This window comes from Diabrotica virgifera, chromosome 5 (genome assembly GCF_917563875.1).
Source record: "Diabrotica virgifera virgifera chromosome 5, PGI_DIABVI_V3a".
Classification (NCBI taxonomy): Eukaryota; Metazoa; Arthropoda; class Insecta; order Coleoptera; family Chrysomelidae; genus Diabrotica; species Diabrotica virgifera.
The window spans coordinates 74,809,149-74,834,013 of NC_065447.1; the positions used below are offsets into that span (position 1 = coordinate 74,809,149).

At 28.9% G+C, this 24,865-nt stretch overlaps 1 protein-coding gene across 2 annotated transcripts in view; it reads left to right on the forward strand.

Moving 5' to 3' along the window:
• LOC114326677 (erythroid differentiation-related factor 1) overlaps window positions 1–24,865 on the forward strand; it is an 86,170-nt gene that overhangs the window by 9,481 nt on the left and 51,824 nt on the right. The gene's annotated exons all lie outside the window — the stretch shown is intronic.

Here is a 24,865-nt window from a genome sequence, read left to right on the forward strand (position 1 = left end):
TTATTTCTTTTTATCCGTTTGCACCATTTTTCTTCGTTTATCTTTATTGTATTACGCGGTTGTTTTTTATTAACTCTTGTGGCGCAGCCCGTTTTTTTTATGCTATACTTTTGTTCTCTATATCTGTTAATAACATATTTTCTTACAGTTCTAATAAAGCGCGAGCATTTTCTGTGTAATTTATTGTTTAATATATTGTTTTTAAGCAAACCGAAAAAATTTTCTACCGGTGCATTACTGCTTCGTTTGTAATTACAAATTCCCGTCCAGAGCGGAATGTAGGGAACAAAATGTTTTAAAAAATAATATACGAAATCTTGATTATACATAGGATTTAACGGAATATTTTTACGTTTATTACTTTCGTTAATAAGTTCACATTTTTCAAATATGGAATGTTTTAAAATATGTTCGAAATGTTTAAAGAAATCGTTATTTTTGTAAAAAGCTGTGTGCTTAGCTGTTAAATGAAATTCGGGAATTGTTGTCATTTCTTCCGTATCATCAATAATTATTGTGTTTATATCAGTATTGATTAATGTTACTTTTAATAAATTTGTCCTCATTTCATTACTCTCAGTGCTTTCATGTTTTAATAGCAATAACTGAAACATCGATATGATAACTTCGTCAACAGATCCAAAGTCAGAAATATCAAACAGCGACGCTAAAACCTCCTTCAGAAAAGACCTTACGTTCTTGTCTTGCGAACAAAAATACTTATCCACACATCTAACGAATATTTTCATCAAATGGGCACAACACAATTTTAACACGACTAACCTATCCACTATTTTATTAGAATACCTAGATTCAAAAAACAGAGTGCAGTACCGTTGCAAAGTCATTAAATTCCAAGCCTCACAAATGGAATTTATAACAGCTAAACTGAAATCCGTTGTCGCTGTTCTAAATACAGGCCACCTTAGATTATTCCTCACACAAAAGTATTTAAATTCCTGTAACCAATTTAATATGGTAACAGTGTCATGCTTTTCAGCTACCATTTCAAAGACTGGAACCACCCTTTCCATTTGTACCTGAATAACACCAGTGTAATACAAAATCCTATTAGATGCAGGACATGGTTTTCGGACTACGCTCCCTGTTGCATCAATATGAACATCCGGTAACTCACCGGTTTTACATTTCGCAAAGTTAAGTAAATGCAACTGCTCTTTACTAAAAATAGTCACAATAAATGGACTAGATACCCTATAAATATAATTTTTATTATCGGTCCTCATCTCCACCATGTCCTTTAAATCGTCGTTGGATCTATCACGAAAAGCCTCACTTTCAGACTTTATTCTGCGATATACACATTCGCTCTTAATACGCTTTAAATTTTTAGTGACCATAGCTACTTTATGACACCTTTCAATGTCTTCATCCCGTACATTACGCGCTAAATCACAACGTAATCGCTGACCCAACAATACTCTCTCTACTCCTCTGACCTGTTGCGTTAACTCCCTTTCATGGAAATAGTTTAAGCTGTTACTATACACTTCACAGTGTAGCCCATCTTTAATGCTACATTGTAATTTAAAACTTTTACAATTATCATGACGGCAGTACCCATATATAACAACCATTTTCTTATTATAATTACATTGTTTAATACAAAGTATGCAAGTAGTATTTGCTTTTTGGAAATGTTCGCGTATAATAAAAGGATAATTACAAGCACGGAATTTATTTTCTTTTGCGTTATAAATTAATTTTAATTCGTCAACACTAAGGGAGAACTCACCCTCGCGAATCACTAATTTATTGTGGAATTTTAGTTTTATTGGAAAGTTATTTCGCGAATGTTTTGGTAACACGTTTAACTCCGGTTGTATTTCATAACATTTTTTTATTTCGGGGTCAATATTAAGTTGTTCGGGCGTAACGTCCATAGTTGTATTTGTTTCCGATAAAGTTTCTAGCAGGTTTTGATCTGAACTATCAGGCATTTCAGTATTAATGTCAAAACTTACGTTTTCAAATGTTTCTTTTAATGATTCAGGTTTATCCGAATATTCCACATTTTGAATAAAAACAGTTGAATTTGGCACGTTATTTATATCAATATTATTATAAAATTTGTTGTCTGTTGGTGAACAATTCAAATTATTTGTATCATTTGTATAGTGAAGAAAAACTTGGGAAAAGTTATGAGAATTACGTTTAATTATTTTCAGCAAATTATTACGAGACAAACTTGATTTATTATTAAACAATTTTAGACATGCATCCGCAATTATTTTATCACCGTGTTTTAGCCGTCTAATTTGGACAAGAGTTAACTCCTGTGAGTTCAAGAATTTACACAATTTATCTACTAATTCTGCCATTTTGAAAAGTAAATACTACAAATAAAAAAAGTAAAATATTAAAATGATAAAGAGAACGATTAATATAGTTGGGTAAGTTGCAAAAAAAAAACAAAATTACTAATAAAAATTTAAGAATAAAAATTAAAATATTAACAAATACTTACCAAAAACTAGAAGACAGAAAAACACACTTTACACTTTTTAGCATTAAACACTTATTTTGACTGTCGCACTTGACGGACTTCAATCAACTGAAACCTATTTTCTTTTGCCAATATATATATATATATATATATATATATATATATATATATATATATATATATATATATATATAAGTTATTGAAGAATAAAAGCCATTAACTAGAAAGTTAACTGATTTTTCTGAAAGGACATTCTACAAAAGTCACGTTGAAAACTAGACAAAGAACTCGTTATCATAATCTCTAAACAACTCTTACCCGATAATTAGGGCTAATTAATATTCACTTTCAGTGGTAAAACCCTACTAAAATAACTATAAATGAAAAACTAGTCGTTACTAATGACCACAATCCCAGGTAATAAAATCATATTATCTTAATCCCTCAAGAATGGTATTTTCCAAAAATTTACACAAAATATAAGAATATTAGATCTGTCTATAAAACAATTGTTAAGAATTATTTGGTACTCCTACTTATTCTTCTATAATAACTCAAAATTAAAAAAAAATAATTTCAATTTTTCTAATACAAATTCGGCTAATTGACGAAGTCCCTGATCACACAAACAACAGCCCACACACATAAGAAATTTTTGAAAATGAGACGCATTACCTACACGCCGTTTAAAAATTTTTCCCTCGCTTTCGAATATACCTTGATCACGATATTTTATATCTCATGCTTTATTACACGTACTTCCAGAAATTTTATTATATGTACTTCCAGAATTTAACTAAAAATTTAAAAAAAAATGTTAACTAACGTACCATCCCCAAAGCATTTTTTAATTTGAGACGTATTCCCGAATAGCCCGCAATACATCTAAGTTTCAGAATTTTTTTCTCTTGTTTTGGAAAATACCTCCATCACGATTTTTTTATATGTTATGCTTTATTATATTTACTTTGAGAATTTAACAAAAAACTGAGAAAAAAAGTTGACTAACGATCCATCCATAAAGGATTTTTGAATTTGAGACGTATTACCGAATAGCCCGCAATACATCTAAGTTTCAGAATTTTTTTCTCTTGTTTTGGAAAATACCTCCATCACGATTTTTTTATATGTTATGCTTTATTATATTTACTTTGAGAATTTAACAAAAAACTGAGAAAAAAAGTTGACTAACGTACCATCCATAAAGGATTTTTGAATGTGAGACGTATTACCGAATAGCCCGCAATACATATAAGTTTCAGAATTTTTTTCTCTTGTTTTGGAAAATACCTCCATTACGTTTTTTTTTATATGTTATGCTTTATTATATTTACTTTGAGAATTTAACAAAAAACTGAGAAAAAAAGTTGACTAACGTACCATCCATAAAGGATTTTTGAATTTGAGACGTATTAATGAATAGCGCGCAATACATCTAAGTTTCAGAATTTTTTTCGCTAGTTTTGGAAAATACCTCCATCACGATTTTTTTATATGTTATGCTTCATTATATTTACTTTGAGAATTTAACAAGAAACTGAGAAAAAAAGTTGACTAACGTACCATCCATAAAGGATTTTTGAATTTGAGACGTATTACCGAATAGCCCGCAATACATATAAGTTTTAGAATTTTTTTCTCTTGTTTTGGAAAATACCTCCATTACGTTTTTTTTTATATGTTATGCTTTATTATATTTACTTTGAGAATTTAACAAAAAACTGAGAAAAAAAGTTGACTAACGTACCATCCATAAAGGATTTTTGAATTTCAGACGTATTAATGAATAGCGCGCAATACATCTAAGTTTCAGAATTTTTTTCGCTTGTTTTGAAAAATACCTCCATCACGATTTTTTTATATGTTATGCTTTATTATATTTACTTCGAGAATTTAACAAGAAACTGAGAAAAAAAAGTTGACTAACGTACCATCCATAAAGGATTTTTGAATGTGAGACGTATTACCGAATAGCCCGCAATACATATAAGTTTCAGAATTTTTTTCTCTTGTTTTGGAAAATACCTCCATTACGTTTTTTTTATATGTTATGCTTTATTGTATTTACTTTGAGAATTTAACAAAAAACTGAGAAAAAAAGTTGACTAACGTACCATCCATAAAGGATTTTTGAATTTGAGACGTATTAATGAATAGCGCGCAATACATCTAAGTTTCAGAATTTTTTTCGCTAGTTTTGGAAAATACCTCCATCACGATTTTTTTATATGTTATGCTTTATTATATTTACTTTGAGAATTTAACAAGAAACTGAGAAAAAAAGTTGACTAACGTACCATCCATAAAGGATTTTTGAATTTGAGACCTATTACCGAATAACCCGCAATACATCTAAGTTTCAGAATTTTTTTCTCTTGTTTTGGGAAATACCTCCATCACGTTTTTTTTATATGTTATGCTTTGTTATATTTACTTTGAGAATTTAACAAAAAACTGAGAAAAAAAGTTGACTAACGTACCATCCATAAAGGATTTTTGAATGTGAGACGTATTACCGAATACCCCGCAATACATATAAGTTTCAGAATTTTTTTCTCTTGTTTTGGAAAATACCTCCATTACGTTTTTTTTATATGTTATGCTTTATTATATTTACTTTGAGAATTTAACAAAAAACTGAGAAAAAAAGTTGACTAACGTACCATCCATAAAGGATTTTTGAATTTGAGACGTATTAACGAATACCGCGCAATACATCTAAGTTTCAGAATTTTTTTCGCTAGTTTTGGAAAATACCTCCATCACGATTTTTTTATATGTTATGCTTTATTATATTTACTTTGAGAATTTAACAAGAAACTGAGAAAAAAAGTTGACTAACGTACCATCCATAAAGGATTTTTGAATTTGAGACGTATTACCGAATAACCCGCAATACATCTAAGTTTCAGAATTTTTTTCTCTTGTTTTGGAAAATACCTCCATCACGATTTTTTTATATGTTATGCTTTATTATATTTACTTTGAGAATTTAACAAAAAACTGAGAAAAAAAGTTGACTAACGTACCATCCATATAGGATTTTTGAATTTGAGACGTATTAACGAATACCGCGCAATACATCTAAGTTTCAGAATTTTTTTCGCTAGTTTTGGAAAATACCTCCATCACGATTTTTTTATATGTTATGCTTTATTATATTTACTTTGAGAATTTAACAAAAAACTGAGAAAAAAAGTTGACTAACGTACCATCCATAAAGGATTTTTGAATTTGAGACGTATTAACGAATACCGCGCAATACATCTAAGTTTCAGAATTTTTTTCGCTAGTTTTGGAAAATACCTCCATTACGATTTTTTTATATGTTATGCTTTATTATATTTACTTTGAGAATTTAACAAGAAACTGAGAAAAAAAGTTGACTAACGTACCATCCATAAAGGATTTTTGAATTTGAGACCTATTACCGAATAACCCGCAATACATCTAAGTTTCAGAATTTTTTCTCTTGTTTTGGGAAATACCTCCATCACGTTTTTTTTATATGTTATGCTTTGTTATATTTACTTTGAGAATTTAACAAAAAACTGAGAAAAAAAGTTGACTAACGTACCATCCATAAAGGATTTTTGAATGTGAGACGTATTACCGAATACCCCGCAATACATATAAGTTTCAGAATTTTTTTCTCTTGTTTTGGAAAATACCTCCATTACGTTTTTTTTATATGTTATGCTTTATTATATTTACTTTGAGAATTTAACAAAAAACTGAGAAAAAAAGTTGACTAACGTACCATCCATAAAGGATTTTTGAATTTGAGACGTATTAACGAATACCGCGCAATACATCTAAGTTTCAGAATTTTTTTCTCTTGTTTTGGAAAATACCTCCATCACGATTTTTTTATATGTTATGCTTTATTATATTTACTTTGAGAATTTAACAAAAAACTGAGAAAAAAAGTTGACTAACGATCCATCCATAAAGGATTTTTGAATTTGAGACGTATTACCGAATAGCCCGCAATACATCTAAGTTTCAGAATTTTTTTCTCTTGTTTTGGAAAATACCTCCATCACGATTTTTTTATATGTTATGCTTTATTATATTTACTTTGAGAATTTAACAAAAAACTGAGAAAAAAAGTTGACTAACGTACCATCCATAAAGGATTTTTGAATGTGAGACGTATTACCGAATAGCCCGCAATACATATAAGTTTCAGAATTTTTTTCTCTTGTTTTGGAAAATACCTCCATTACGTTTTTGTTTATATGTTATGCTTTATTATATTTACTTTGAGAATTTAACAAAAAACTGAGAAAAAAAGTTGACTAACGTACCATCCATAAAGGATTTTTGAATTTGAGACGTATTAATGAATAGCGCGCAATACATCTAAGTTTCAGAATTTTTTTCGCTAGTTTTGGAAAATACCTCCATCACGATTTTTTTATATGTTATGCTTTATTATATTTACTTTGAGAATTTAACAAGAAACTGAGAAAAAAAGTTGACTAACGTACCATCCATAAAGGATTTTTGAATTTGAGACGTATTACCGAATAGCCCGCAATACATATAAGTTTTAGAATTTTTTTCTCTTGTTTTGGAAAATACCTCCATTACGTTTTTTTTTATATGTTATGCTTTATTATATTTACTTTGAGAATTTAACAAAAAACTGAGAAAAAAAGTTGACTAACGTACCATCCATAAAGGATTTTTGAATTTCAGACGTATTAATGAATAGCGCGCAATACATCTAAGTTTCAGAATTTTTTTCGCTTGTTTTGAAAAATACCTCCATCACGATTTTTTTATATGTTATGCTTTATTATATTTACTTCGAGAATTTAACAAGAAACTGAGAAAAAAAAGTTGACTAACGTACCATCCATAAAGGATTTTTGAATGTGAGACGTATTACCGAATAGCCCGCAATACATATAAGTTTCAGAATTTTTTTCTCTTGTTTTGGAAAATACCTCCATTACGTTTTTTTTATATGTTATGCTTTATTGTATTTACTTTGAGAATTTAACAAAAAACTGAGAAAAAAAGTTGACTAACGTACCATCCATAAAGGATTTTTGAATTTGAGACGTATTAATGAATAGCGCGCAATACATCTAAGTTTCAGAATTTTTTTCGCTAGTTTTGGAAAATACCTCCATCACGATTTTTTTATATGTTATGCTTTATTATATTTACTTTGAGAATTTAACAAGAAACTGAGAAAAAAAGTTGACTAACGTACCATCCATAAAGGATTTTTGAATTTGAGACCTATTACCGAATAACCCTCAATACATCTAAGTTTCAGAATTTTTTTCTCTTGTTTTGGGAAATACCTCCATCACGTTTTTTTTATATGTTATGCTTTGTTATATTTACTTTGAGAATTTAACAAAAAACTGAGAAAAAAAGTTGACTAACGTACCATCCATAAAGGATTTTTGAATGTGAGACGTATTACCGAATACCCCGCAATACATATAAGTTTCAGAATTTTTTTCTCTTGTTTTGGAAAATACCTCCATTACGTTTTTTTTATATGTTATGCTTTATTATATTTACTTTGAGAATTTAACAAAAAACTGAGAAAAAAAGTTGACTAACGTACCATCCATAAAGGATTTTTGAATTTGAGACGTATTAACGAATACCGCGCAATACATCTAAGTTTCAGAATTTTTTTCGCTAGTTTTGGAAAATACCTCCATCACGATTTTTTTATATGTTATGCTTTATTATATTTACTTTGAGAATTTAACAAGAAACTGAGAAAAAAAGTTGACTAACGTACCATCCATAAAGGATTTTTGAATTTGAGACGTATTACCGAATAACCCGCAATACATCTAAGTTTCAGAATTTTTTTCTCTTGTTTTGGAAAATACCTCCATCACGATTTTTTTATATGTTATGCTTTATTATATTTACTTTGAGAATTTAACAAAAAACTGAGAAAAAAAGTTGACTAACGTACCATCCATATAGGATTTTTGAATTTGAGACGTATTAACGAATACCGCGCAATACATCTAAGTTTCAGAATTTTTTTCGCTAGTTTTGGAAAATACCTCCATCACGATTTTTTTATATGTTATGCTTTATTATATTTACTTTGAGAATTTAACAAAAAACTGAGAAAAAAAGTTGACTAACGTACCATCCATAAAGGATTTTTGAATTTGAGACGTATTAACGAATACCGCGCAATACATCTAAGTTTCAGAATTTTTTTCGCTAGTTTTGGAAAATACCTCCATCACGATTTTTTTATATGTTATGCTTTATTATATTTACTTTGAGAATTTAACAAAAAACTGAGAAAAAAAGTTGACTAACGATCCATCCATAAAGGATTTTTGAATTTGAGACGTATTACCGAATAGCCCACAATACATCTAAGTTTCAGAATTTTTTTCGCTTGTTTTGAAAAATACCTCCATCACGATTTTTTTATATGTTATGCTTTATTATATTTACTTCGAGAATTTAACAAGAAACTGAGAAAAAAAAGTTGACTAACGTACCATCCATAAAGGATTTTTGAATGTGAGACGTATTACCGAATAGCCCGCAATACATATAAGTTTCAGAATTTTTTTCTCTTGTTTTGGAAAATACCTCCATTACGTTTTTTTTATATGTTATGCTTTATTGTATTTACTTTGAGAATTTAACAAAAAACTGAGAAAAAAAGTTGACTAACGTACCATCCATAAAGGATTTTTGAATTTGAGACGTATTAATGAATAGCGCGCAATACATCTAAGTTTCAGAATTTTTTCTCTTGTTTTGGGAAATACCTCCATCACGTTTTTTTTATATGTTATGCTTTGTTATATTTACTTTGAGAATTTAACAAAAAACTGAGAAAAAAAGTTGACTAACGTACCATCCATAAAGGATTTTTGAATTTGAGACCTATTACCGAATAACCCGCAATACATCTAAGTTTCAGAATTTTTTCTCTTGTTTTGGGAAATACCTCCATCACGTTTTTTTTATATGTTATGCTTTGTTATATTTACTTTGAGAATTTAACAAAAAACTGAGAAAAAAAGTTGACTAACGTACCATCCATAAAGGATTTTTGAATGTGAGACGTATTACCGAATACCCCGCAATACATATAAGTTTCAGAATTTTTTTCTCTTGTTTTGGAAAATACCTCCATCACGATTTTTTTATATGTTATGCTTTATTATATTTACTTTGAGAATTTAACAAGAAACTGAGAAAAAAAGTTGACTAACGTACCATCCATAAAGGATTTTTGAATTTGAGACCTATTACCGAATAACCCGCAATACATCTAAGTTTCAGAATTTTTTTCTCTTGTTTTGGGAAATACCTCCATCACGTTTTTTTTATATGTTATGCTTTGTTATATTTACTTTGAGAATTTAACAAAAAACTGAGAAAAAAAGTTGACTAACGTACCATCCATAAAGGATTTTTGAATGTGAGACGTATTACCGAATACCCCGCAATACATATAAGTTTCAGAATTTTTTTCTCTTGTTTTGGAAAATACCTCCATTACGTTTTTTTTATATGTTATGCTTTATTATATTTACTTTGAGAATTTAACAAAAAACTGAGAAAAAAAGTTGACTAACGTACCATCCATAAAGGATTTTTGAATTTGAGACGTATTAACGAATACCGCGCAATACATCTAAGTTTCAGAATTTTTTTCGCTAGTTTTGGAAAATACCTCCATCACGATTTTTTTATATGTTATGCTTTATTATATTTACTTTGAGAATTTAACAAGAAACTGAGAAAAAAAGTTGACTAACGTACCATCCATAAAGGATTTTTGAATTTGAGACGTATTACCGAATAACCCGCAATACATCTAAGTTTCAGAATTTTTTTCTCTTGTTTTGGAAAATACCTCCATCACGATTTTTTTATATGTTATGCTTTATTATATTTACTTTGAGAATTTAACAAAAAACTGAGAAAAAAAGTTGACTAACGTACCATCCATATAGGATTTTTGAATTTGAGACGTATTAACGAATACCGCGCAATACATCTAAGTTTCAGAATTTTTTTCGCTAGTTTTGGAAAATACCTCCATCACGATTTTTTTATATGTTATGCTTTATTATATTTACTTTGAGAATTTAACAAAAAACTGAGAAAAAAAGTTGACTAACGTACCATCCATAAAGGATTTTTGAATTTGAGACGTATTAACGAATACCGCGCAATACATCTAAGTTTCAGAATTTTTTTCGCTAGTTTTGGAAAATACCTCCATCACGATTTTTTTATATGTTATGCTTTATTATATTTACTTTGAGAATTTAACAAAAAACTGAGAAAAAAAGTTGACTAACGATCCATCCATAAAGGATTTTTGAATTTGAGACGTATTACCGAATAGCCCGCAATACATCTAAGTTTCAGAATTTTTTTCGCTTGTTTTGAAAAATACCTCCATCACGATTTTTTTATATGTTATGCTTTATTATATTTACTTCGAGAATTTAACAAGAAACTGAGAAAAAAAAGTTGACTAACGTACCATCCATAAAGGATTTTTGAATGTGAGACGTATTACCGAATAGCCCGCAATACATATAAGTTTCAGAATTTTTTTCTCTTGTTTTGGAAAATACCTCCATTACGTTTTTTTTATATGTTATGCTTTATTGTATTTACTTTGAGAATTTAACAAAAAACTGAGAAAAAAAGTTGACTAACGTACCATCCATAAAGGATTTTTGAATTTGAGACGTATTAATGAATAGCGCGCAATACATCTAAGTTTCAGAATTTTTTTCGCTAGTTTTGGAAAATACCTCCATTACGATTTTTTTATATGTTATGCTTTATTATATTTACTTTGAGAATTTAACAAGAAACTGAGAAAAAAAGTTGACTAACGTACCATCCATAAAGGATTTTTGAATTTGAGACCTATTACCGAATAACCCGCAATACATCTAAGTTTCAGAATTTTTTCTCTTGTTTTGGGAAATACCTCCATCACGTTTTTTTTATATGTTATGCTTTGTTATATTTACTTTGAGAATTTAACAAAAAACTGAGAAAAAAAGTTGACTAACGTACCATCCATAAAGGATTTTTGAATGTGAGACGTATTACCGAATACCCCGCAATACATATAAGTTTCAGAATTTTTTTCTCTTGTTTTGGAAAATACCTCCATTACGTTTTTTTTATATGTTATGCTTTATTATATTTACTTTGAGAATTTAACAAAAAACTGAGAAAAAAAGTTGACTAACGTACCATCCATAAAGGATTTTTGAATTTGAGACGTATTAACGAATACCGCGCAATACATCTAAGTTTCAGAATTTTTTTCTCTTGTTTTGGAAAATACCTCCATCACGATTTTTTTATATGTTATGCTTTATTATATTTACTTTGAGAATTTAACAAAAAACTGAGAAAAAAAGTTGACTAACGATCCATCCATAAAGGATTTTTGAATTTGAGACGTATTACCGAATAGCCCGCAATACATCTAAGTTTCAGAATTTTTTTCTCTTGTTTTGGAAAATACCTCCATCACGATTTTTTTATATGTTATGCTTTATTATATTTACTTTGAGAATTTAACAAAAAACTGAGAAAAAAAGTTGACTAACGTACCATCCATAAAGGATTTTTGAATGTGAGACGTATTACCGAATAGCCCGCAATACATATAAGTTTCAGAATTTTTTTCTCTTGTTTTGGAAAATACCTCCATTACGTTTTTGTTTATATGTTATGCTTTATTATATTTACTTTGAGAATTTAACAAAAAACTGAGAAAAAAAGTTGACTAACGTACCATCCATAAAGGATTTTTGAATTTGAGACGTATTAATGAATAGCGCGCAATACATCTAAGTTTCAGAATTTTTTTCGCTAGTTTTGGAAAATACCTCCATCACGATTTTTTTATATGTTATGCTTTATTATATTTACTTTGAGAATTTAACAAGAAACTGAGAAAAAAAGTTGACTAACGTACCATCCATAAAGGATTTTTGAATTTGAGACGTATTACCGAATAGCCCGCAATACATATAAGTTTTAGAATTTTTTTCTCTTGTTTTGGAAAATACCTCCATTACGTTTTTTTTTATATGTTATGCTTTATTATATTTACTTTGAGAATTTAACAAAAAACTGAGAAAAAAAGTTGACTAACGTACCATCCATAAAGGATTTTTGAATTTCAGACGTATTAATGAATAGCGCGCAATACATCTAAGTTTCAGAATTTTTTTCGCTTGTTTTGAAAAATACCTCCATCACGATTTTTTTATATGTTATGCTTTATTATATTTACTTCGAGAATTTAACAAGAAACTGAGAAAAAAAAGTTGACTAACGTACCATCCATAAAGGATTTTTGAATGTGAGACGTATTACCGAATAGCCCGCAATACATATAAGTTTCAGAATTTTTTTCTCTTGTTTTGGAAAATACCTCCATTACGTTTTTTTTATATGTTATGCTTTATTGTATTTACTTTGAGAATTTAACAAAAAACTGAGAAAAAAAGTTGACTAACGTACCATCCATAAAGGATTTTTGAATTTGAGACGTATTAATGAATAGCGCGCAATACATCTAAGTTTCAGAATTTTTTTCGCTAGTTTTGGAAAATACCTCCATCACGATTTTTTTATATGTTATGCTTTATTATATTTACTTTGAGAATTTAACAAGAAACTGAGAAAAAAAGTTGACTAACGTACCATCCATAAAGGATTTTTGAATTTGAGACCTATTACCGAATAACCCTCAATACATCTAAGTTTCAGAATTTTTTTCTCTTGTTTTGGGAAATACCTCCATCACGTTTTTTTTATATGTTATGCTTTGTTATATTTACTTTGAGAATTTAACAAAAAACTGAGAAAAAAAGTTGACTAACGTACCATCCATAAAGGATTTTTGAATGTGAGACGTATTACCGAATACCCCGCAATACATATAAGTTTCAGAATTTTTTTCTCTTGTTTTGGAAAATACCTCCATTACGTTTTTTTTATATGTTATGCTTTATTATATTTACTTTGAGAATTTAACAAAAAACTGAGAAAAAAAGTTGACTAACGTACCATCCATAAAGGATTTTTGAATTTGAGACGTATTAACGAATACCGCGCAATACATCTAAGTTTCAGAATTTTTTTCGCTAGTTTTGGAAAATACCTCCATCACGATTTTTTTATATGTTATGCTTTATTATATTTACTTTGAGAATTTAACAAGAAACTGAGAAAAAAAGTTGACTAACGTACCATCCATAAAGGATTTTTGAATTTGAGACGTATTACCGAATAACCCGCAATACATCTAAGTTTCAGAATTTTTTTCTCTTGTTTTGGAAAATACCTCCATCACGATTTTTTTATATGTTATGCTTTATTATATTTACTTTGAGAATTTAACAAAAAACTGAGAAAAAAAGTTGACTAACGTACCATCCATATAGGATTTTTGAATTTGAGACGTATTAACGAATACCGCGCAATACATCTAAGTTTCAGAATTTTTTTCGCTAGTTTTGGAAAATACCTCCATCACGATTTTTTTATATGTTATGCTTTATTATATTTACTTTGAGAATTTAACAAAAAACTGAGAAAAAAAGTTGACTAACGTACCATCCATAAAGGATTTTTGAATTTGAGACGTATTAACGAATACCGCGCAATACATCTAAGTTTCAGAATTTTTTTCGCTAGTTTTGGAAAATACCTCCATCACGATTTTTTTATATGTTATGCTTTATTATATTTACTTTGAGAATTTAACAAAAAACTGAGAAAAAAAGTTGACTAACGATCCATCCATAAAGGATTTTTGAATTTGAGACGTATTACCGAATAGCCCACAATACATCTAAGTTTCAGAATTTTTTTCGCTTGTTTTGAAAAATACCTCCATCACGATTTTTTTATATGTTATGCTTTATTATATTTACTTCGAGAATTTAACAAGAAACTGAGAAAAAAAAGTTGACTAACGTACCATCCATAAAGGATTTTTGAATGTGAGACGTATTACCGAATAGCCCGCAATACATATAAGTTTCAGAATTTTTTTCTCTTGTTTTGGAAAATACCTCCATTACGTTTTTTTTATATGTTATGCTTTATTGTATTTACTTTGAGAATTTAACAAAAAACTGAGAAAAAAAGTTGACTAACGTACCATCCATAAAGGATTTTTGAATTTGAGACGTATTAATGAATAGCGCGCAATACATCTAAGTTTCAGAATTTTTTCTCTTGTTTTGGGAAATACCTCCATCACGTTTTTTTTATATGTTATGCTTTGTTATATTTACTTTGAGAATTTAACAAAAAACTGAGAAAAAAAGTTGACTAACGTACCATCCATAAAGGATTTTTGAATTTGAGACCTATTACCGAATAACCCGCAATACATCTAAGTTTCAGAATTTTTTCTCTTGTTTTGGGAAATACCTCCATCACGTTTTTTTTATATGTTATGCTTTGTTATATTTACTTTGAGAATTTAACAAAAAACTGAGAAAAAAAGTTGACTAACGTACCATCCATAAAGGATTTTTGAATGTGAGACGTATTACCGAATACCCCGCAATACATATAAGTTTCAGAATTTTTTTCTCTTGTTTTGGAAAATACCTCCATTACGTTTTTTTTATATGTTATGCTTTATTATATTTACTTTGAGAATTTAACAAAAAACTGAGAAAAAAAGTTGACTAACGTACCATCCATAAAGGATTTTTGAATTTGAGACGTATTAACGAATACCGCGCAATACATCTAAGTTTCAGAATTTTTTTCTCTTGTTTTGGAAAATACCTCCATCACGATTTTTTTATATGTTATGCTTTATTATATTTACTTTGAGAATTTAACAAAAAACTGAGAAAAAAAGTTGACTAACGTACCATCCATAAAGGATTTTTGAATGTGAGACGTATTACCGAATAGCCCGCAATACATATAAGTTTCAGAATTTTTTTCTCTTGTTTTGGAAAATACCTCCATTACGTTTTTGTTTATATGTTATGCTTTATTATATTTACTTTGAGAATTTAACAAAAAACTGAGAAAAAAAGTTGACTAACGTACCATCCATAAAGGATTTTTGAATTTGAGACGTATTAATGAATAGCGCGCAATACATCTAAGTTTCAGAATTTTTTTCGCTAGTTTTGGAAAATACCTCCATCACGATTTTTTTATATGTTATGCTTTATTATATTTACTTTGAGAATTTAACAAGAAACTGAGAAAAAAAGTTGACTAACGTACCATCCATAAAGGATTTTTGAATTTGAGACGTATTACCGAATAGCCCGCAATACATATAAGTTTTAGAATTTTTTTCTCTTGTTTTGGAAAATACCTCCATTACGTTTTTTTTTATATGTTATGCTTTATTATATTTACTTTGAGAATTTAACAAAAAACTGAGAAAAAAAGTTGACTAACGTACCATCCATAAAGGATTTTTGAATTTCAGACGTATTAATGAATAGCGCGCAATACATCTAAGTTTCAGAATTTTTTTCGCTTGTTTTGAAAAATACCTCCATCACGATTTTTTTATATGTTATGCTTTATTATATTTACTTCGAGAATTTAACAAGAAACTGAGAAAAAAAAGTTGACTAACGTACCATCCATAAAGGATTTTTGAATGTGAGACGTATTACCGAATAGCCCGCAATACATATAAGTTTCAGAATTTTTTTCTCTTGTTTTGGAAAATACCTCCATTACGTTTTTTTTATATGTTATGCTTTATTGTATTTACTTTGAGAATTTAACAAAAAACTGAGAAAAAAAGTTGACTAACGTACCATCCATAAAGGATTTTTGAATTTGAGACGTATTAATGAATAGCGCGCAATACATCTAAGTTTCAGAATTTTTTTCGCTAGTTTTGGAAAATACCTCCATCACGATTTTTTTATATGTTATGCTTTATTATATTTACTTTGAGAATTTAACAAGAAACTGAGAAAAAAAGTTGACTAACGTACCATCCATAAAGGATTTTTGAATTTGAGACCTATTACCGAATAACCCTCAATACATCTAAGTTTCAGAATTTTTTTCTCTTGTTTTGGGAAATACCTCCATCACGTTTTTTTTATATGTTATGCTTTGTTATATTTACTTTGAGAATTTAACAAAAAACTGAGAAAAAAAGTTGACTAACGTACCATCCATAAAGGATTTTTGAATGTGAGACGTATTACCGAATACCCCGCAATACATATAAGTTTCAGAATTTTTTTCTCTTGTTTTGGAAAATACCTCCATTACGTTTTTTTTATATGTTATGCTTTATTATATTTACTTTGAGAATTTAACAAAAAACTGAGAAAAAAAGTTGACTAACGTACCATCCATAAAGGATTTTTGAATTTGAGACGTATTAACGAATACCGCGCAATACATCTAAGTTTCAGAATTTTTTTCGCTAGTTTTGGAAAATACCTCCATCACGATTTTTTTATATGTTATGCTTTATTATATTTACTTTGAGAATTTAACAAGAAACTGAGAAAAAAAGTTGACTAACGTACCATCCATAAAGGATTTTTGAATTTGAGACGTATTACCGAATAACCCGCAATACATCTAAGTTTCAGAATTTTTTTCTCTTGTTTTGGAAAATACCTCCATCACGATTTTTTTATATGTTATGCTTTATTATATTTACTTTGAGAATTTAACAAAAAACTGAGAAAAAAAGTTGACTAACGTACCATCCATATAGGATTTTTGAATTTGAGACGTATTAACGAATACCGCGCAATACATCTAAGTTTCAGAATTTTTTTCGCTAGTTTTGGAAAATACCTCCATCACGATTTTTTTATATGTTATGCTTTATTATATTTACTTTGAGAATTTAACAAAAAACTGAGAAAAAAAGTTGACTAACGTACCATCCATAAAGGATTTTTGAATTTGAGACGTATTAACGAATACCGCGCAATACATCTAAGTTTCAGAATTTTTTTCGCTAGTTTTGGAAAATACCTCCATCACGATTTTTTTATATGTTATGCTTTATTATATTTACTTTGAGAATTTAACAAAAAACTGAGAAAAAAAGTTGACTAACGATCCATCCATAAAGGATTTTTGAATTTGAGACGTATTACCGAATAGCCCACAATACATCTAAGTTTCAGAATTTTTTTCGCTTGTTTTGAAAAATACCTCCATCACGATTTTTTTATATGTTATGCTTTATTATATTTACTTCGAGAATTTAACAAGAAACTGAGAAAAAAAAGTTGACTAACGTACCATCCATAAAGGATTTTTGAATGTGAGACGTATTACCGAATAGCCCGCAATACATATAAGTTTCAGAATTTTTTTCTCTTGTTTTGGAAAATACCTCCATTACGTTTTTTTTATATGTTATGCTTTATTGTATTTACTTTGAGAATTTAACAAAAAACTGAGAAAAAAAGTTGACTAACGTACCATCCATAAAGGATTTTTGAATTTGAGACGTATTAATGAATAGCGCGCAATACATCTAAGTTTCAGAATTTTTTTCGCTAGTTTTGGAAAATACCTCCATCACGATTTTTTTATATGTTATGCTTTATTATATTTACTTTGAGAATTTAACAAGAAACTGAGAAAAAAAGTTGACTAACGTACCATCCATAAAGGATTTTTGAATTTGAGACCTATTACCGAATAACCCGCAATACATCTAAGTTTCAGAATTTTTTTCTCTTGTTTTGGGAAATACCTCCATCACGTTTTTTTTATATGTTATGCTTTGTTATATTTACTTTGAGAATTTAACAAAAAACTGAGAAAAAAAGTTGACTAACGTACCATCCATAAAGGATTTTTGAATGTGAGACGTATTACCGAATACCCCGCAATACATATAAGTTTCAGAATTTTTTTCTCTTGTTTTGGAAAATACCTCCATTACGTTTTTTTTATATGTTATGCTTTATTATATTTACTTTGAGAATTTAACAAAAAACTGAGAAAAAAAGTTGACTAACGTACCATCCATAAAGGATTTTTGAATTTGAGACGTATTAACGAATACCGCGCAATACATCTAAGTTTCAGAATTTTTTTCGCTAGTTTTGGAAAATACCTCCATCACGATTTTTTTATATGTTATGCTTTATTATATTTACTTTGAGAATTTAACAAGAAACTGAGAAAAAAAGTTGACTAACGTACCATCCATAAAGGATTTTTGAATTTGAGACGTATTACCGAATAACCCGCAATACATCTAAGTTTCAGAATTTTTTTCTCTTGTTTTGGAAAATACCTCCATCACGATTTTTTTATATGTTATGCTTTATTATATTTACTTTGAGAATTTAACAAAAAACTGAGAAAAAAAGTTGACTAACGTACCATCCATATAGGATTTTTGAATTTGAGACGTATTAACGAATACCGCGCAATACATCTAAGTTTCAGAATTTTTTTCGCTAGTTTTGGAAAATACCTCCATCACGATTTTTTTATATGTTATGCTTTATTATATTTACTTTGAGAATTTAACAAAAAACTGAGAAAAAAAGTTGACTAACGTACCATCCATAAAGGATTTTTGAATTTGAGACGTATTAACGAATACCGCGCAATACATCTAAGTTTCAGAATTTTTTTCGCTAGTTTTGGAAAATACCTCCATCACGATTTTTTTATATGTTATGCTTTATTATATTTACTTTGAGAATTTAATAAAAAACTGAGAAAAAAAGTTGACTAACGATCCATCCATAAAGGATTTTTGAATTTGAGACGTATTACCGAATAGCCCGCAATACATCTAAGTTTCAGAATTTTTTTCCCTTGTTTTGGAAAATACCTCCATCACGATTTTTTTATATGTTATGCTTTATTATATTTACTTTGAGAATTTAACAAAAAACTGAGAAAAAAAGTTGACTAACGTACCATCCATAAAGGATTTTTGAATTTCAGACGTATTAATGAATAGCGCGCAATACATCTAAGTTTCAGAATTTTTTTCGCTTGTTTTGAAAAATACCTCCATCACGATTTTTTTATATGTTATGCTTTATTATATTTACCTTGAGAATTTAACAAGAAACTGAGAAAAAAAGTTGACTAACGTACCATCCATAAAGGATTTTTGAATGTGAGACGTATTACCGAATAGCCCGCAATACATATAAGTTTCAGAATTTTTTTCTCTTGTTTTGGAAAATACCTCCATCACGTTTTTTTTATATGTTATGCTTTATTATATTTACTTTGAGAATTTAACAAAAAACTGAGAAAAAAAGTTGACTAACGTACCATCCATATAGGATTTTTGAATTTGAGACGTATTAACGAATACCGCGCAATACATCTAAGTTTCAGAATTTTTTTCGCTAGTTTTGGAAAATACCTCCGTCACGATTTTTTTATATGTTATGCTTTATTATATTTACTTTGAGAATTTAACAAAAAACTGAGAAAAAAAGTTGACCAACGATCCATCCATAAAGGATTTTTGAATTTGAGACGTATTACCGAATAGCCCGCAATACATCTAAGTTTCAGAATTTTTTTCTCTTGTTTTGGAAAATACCTCCATCACGATTTTTTTTATATGTTATGCTTTATTATATTTACTTTGAGAATTTAACAAAAAACTGAGAAAAAAAGTTGACTAACGTACCATCCATAAAGGATTTTTGAATTTCAGACGTATTAATGAATAGCGCGCAATACATCTAAGTTTCAGAATTTTTTTCGCTTGTTTTGAAAAATACCTCCATCACGATTTTTTTATATGTTATGCTTTATTATATTTACTTCGAGAATTTAACAAGAAACTGAGAAAAAAAGTTGACTAACGTACCATCAATAAAGGATTTTTGAATGTTAGACGTATTACCGAATAGCCCGCAATACATATAAGTTTCAGAATTTTTTTCTCTTGTTTTGGAAAATAACTCCATCACGTTTTTTTTTATATGTTATGCTTTATTATATTTACTTTGAGAATTTAACAAAAAACTGAGAAAAAAAGTTGACTAACGTACCATCCATAAAGGATTTTTGAATTTGAGACGTATTAACGAATACCGCGCAATACATCTAAGTTTCAGAATTTTTTTCGCTAGTTTTGGAAAATACCTCCATCACGATTTTTTTATATGTTATGCTTTATTATATTTACTTTGAGAATTTAACAAAAAACTGAGAAAAAAAGTTGACTAACGTACCATCCATAAAGGATTTTTGAATTTGAGACGTATTAATGAATAGCGCGCAATACATCTAAGTTTCAGAATTTTTTTCGCTTGTTTTGAAAAATACCTCCATCACGATTTTTTTATATGTTATGCTTTATTATATTTACTTTGAGAATTTAACAAGAAACTGAGAAAAAAAGTTGACTAACGTACCATCCATAAAGGATTTTTGAATGTGAGACGTATTACCGAATAGCCCGCAATACATATAAGTTTCAGAATTTTTTTCTCTTATTTTGGAAAATACCTCCATCACGTTTTTTTTATATGTTATGCTTTATTATATTTACTTTGAGAATTTAACAAAAAACTGAGAAAAAATGTTGACTAACGTACCATCCATAAAGGATTTTTGAATTTGAGACGTATTAACGAATACCGCGCAATACATCTAAGTTTCAGAATTTTTTTCGCTAGTTTTGGAAAATACCTCCATCACGATTTTTTTATATGTTATGCTTTATTATATTTACTTTGAGAATTTAACAAGAAACTGAGAAAAAAAGTTGACTAACGTACCATCCATAAAGGATTTTTGAATTTGAGACGTATTACCGAATAACCCGCAATACATTTAAGTTTCAGAATTTTTTTCTCTTGTTTTGGAAAATACCTCCATCACGATTTTTTTATATGTTATGCTTTATTATATTTACTTTGAGAATTTAACAAAAAACTGAGAAAAAAAGTTGACTAACGTACCATCCATAAAGGATTTTTGAATTTGAGACGTATTAATGAATAGCGCGCAATACCAGAATTTTTTTCGCTTGTTTTGAAAAATACCTCCATCACGATTTTTTTATATGTTATGCTTTATTATATTTACTTTGAGAATTTAACAAGAAACTGAGAAAAAAAGTTGACTAACGTACCATCCATAAAGGATTTTTGAATTTGAGACGTATTAACGAATAGCCCGCAATACATATAAGTTTCAGAATTTTTTTCGCTTGTTTTGAAAAATACCTCCATCACGATTTTTTTATATGTTATGCTTTATTATATTTACTTTGAGAATTTAACAAGAAACTGAGAAAAAAAGTTGACTAACGTACCATCCATAAAGGATTTTTGAATGTGAGACGTATTACCGAATAGCCCGCAATACATCTAAGTTTCAGAATTTTTTTCGCTTGTTTTGGAAAATACCTCCATCACGATTTTTTTATATGTTATGCTTTATTATATTTACTTTGAGAATTTAACAAAAAACTGAGAAAAAAAGTTGACTAACGTACCATCCATAAAGGATTTTTGAATTTGAGTGGCATTATCTACTCACCGTCAATACATCGCCGGCTTAAATTTTTTTTTCCAAACATATGTAACATATATAACATTTTTCTTGTCAATATTATCTGTTTTATTCATTTTTGATAAATTTATACCAAATTTTTGTGAAAATATGAAAAAAAAATTTATGGATGGAATTTATGGCTAAGGTAACACCGGTGTGCATGTACCATGTGGCAAACCCCATCCTGTAGGTGTAGAGCCTGATTTCTATGGGTTTTTGTAAATACAAGACTGGTTAATATAGAAGGGTTATTGGAAATTTAACAAGTAATGGGAATAAAATAGACAAAAATGATGAAATGAACAAAGTAACTATAGAGATATCATTCTATTGTCCCGTAACTTTCTAGTTAGCTTGGATTTCACATTTACATAAATTGCCATCAATATGAAGTAGTTGAGGAAAAGAGGAACATTGGGAAGATTTATTTTGTAATACTGAATTCTTAAAGGTGCTTTGAAAAAACTTTTTTGAAGTTATTCTTCATTAGGCGCGATTGAGAGTAAAATTTTTCATAAATCTGCGCGCATGCGCACACAGACAGTATGTAGTTCGTTTCTAATCTTTCAAGATAGTATCTGTGTCAGCGCAAATAAGTCATTAAAAGAATATATTAGTGATTTTAGTAAATGTATTATTTATTATAATTTTTGTGTCTTTGAATTTCTCTTCTTCTGTAGTAAGATAATAAAATATGTACGTATAACATTTTTATCATGATACCACTCAATCTATTTGTCACCGTATTGTGTAATTATATCCGAAACTTACGTGTCAATTCCAGGAGACTCGGTGGTCTAGTTGTTGAGCGTTCGGTCAGAGATCGAAAGGTCCCAGGTTCCAATCCTGGACGATTAATTTTTTTTTATTTTTGGTTGTTTTAATAAAAATTTTTTGAAAGTGGTAGATAAGAAAGTTAGTTTAATATTTAAATAGAATACAAATAACCTGTTAAGTATATTTACTTCGTTAAAATTATATAATAGAAGAATAACTTCTTACGTGCGTACAAAGTACTTTCACATTCTTTTTTTGTTAGATTAAACACAAATTCATTAATAAGAGCAAAGGATTTTCTAATTCTTGCCGCGATTGAATTAACACCATGTGCCAAACATGTTACGTGTTAAACTTTTGAATAATATTTTGTTCTCTTTGACCATATAATGTGGAGCATCGGATAAGAACAGCAAGAAATTTTCACAAGAAATGGGATCTAGTACAAAGAAGTTCGCTAATGCTTCATGTATGAATCTTGTAACTGTATGAATGTTTGCATATTTATTTTTAAGTAAACTGTCAATTGTTTATGTTTTTGTATAGGGTGTTTGGTAAAGAATGGGCCATAGCTTAACCTTAGATTCCTGGTCTTAAAATAGGTCGATTTAAGCTAACTTACCTTAGTACAAAAGTTGATAATAACCAAAATACAGGGTGTCAAAGTTAAACTTTTATTTTATTTTATTTTTGAATATTTCCTGACAGGCATGGGACAACAACAATTTGGTAAGTGGTGCTGGTATTGTACAATCTACTAAATTATGTTAAACAAACGTTTCTTGCTACTACCAGAGGCGTACAACGGGGGAACGTGAATGGTTGACCCTTCCCAAATTCTATGCCACTGGCGGAATTGCTATTTTAGTGCAATTTTTTGATTCTCCAATTCTTTCTATGTAAAAAAATACTGTTCATTCGTAACGATAAAGCCATTAGTTTTCGAGATATTTGAAGCTAAAAACGAAGGAGCATAATACATTAATCAAAATAAGTGTGCCTTTTCATTTTTAACTTCAAATATCTCGAAAACTAATGACTTTATTGTTACGAATGAAGAGTATATTATTTGCATAGAAAGCATTGGAGAATTTAAAAATTATGCTAAAATAGCAGTTTCATCAGTGGCGTAGAATTTGGGAAGGGTCAACCATTCACTTTTCCCTGTCATACGCCTCTGGTAGTAGCCAGAAACGATTTTTTAACATAATTTAGTGGGGTGTACAATGCCTACACTTTCTGCCAAGTATCACACGGATATGTCAAATTATTTTAAAGTATTCTTTTTTTTAATAATTTATTCTTTATTTAAAACTTTAAGAACTATGTGTGCCCGGTACTATAAAACTATTTGACATATCCTTATGGTACTTGGCAGAAAGTGTAGGTACTGTACACCCTACTAAATTATGTTAAATAATCGTTTGTGGTTAATATCAGAGGCGTACGACAGGGGAAAGTGAATGGTTGACCCTTCCCAAATTCTACGCCACTGATTAAACTGCTATTTTAGCATAATTTTTAGATTCTCCAATACTTTCTATGCAAATAATATACTCTTCATTCGTAACGATAAAGTCATTAGTTTTCGAGATATTTGAAGTTAAAAATGAAAAGGCCCACTTATTTTGATTAATGTATTATGCTCCTTCATTTTTAGCTTCAAATATCTCGAAAACTAATGGCTTTATCGTTACGAATGAAGAGTATGTTTTTTACATAGAAAGTATTGGAAAATCAAAAAATTGCACTGAAATAGCAATTCCGCCAGTGGCGTAGAATTTGGGAAGGGTCAACCATTCACGTTCCTCCATCGTACGCCTCTGGTAGTAGCCAGAAACGTTTGTTTAACATAATTTAGTAGATTGTACAATACCAGCACCACTTTCCAAATTTCGTGTTGTTGTCCCATGCCGGTCAGGAAATATTCAAAAATAAATAAAATAAAAGTTTAACTTTGACACCCTGTATTTAGGTTATTATCGACTTTTGTACTAAGGTAAGTTAGCTTAAATAAACCTATTTTAACCTCAGGAATCTAAGGTTAAGCTATGGCCCATTCTT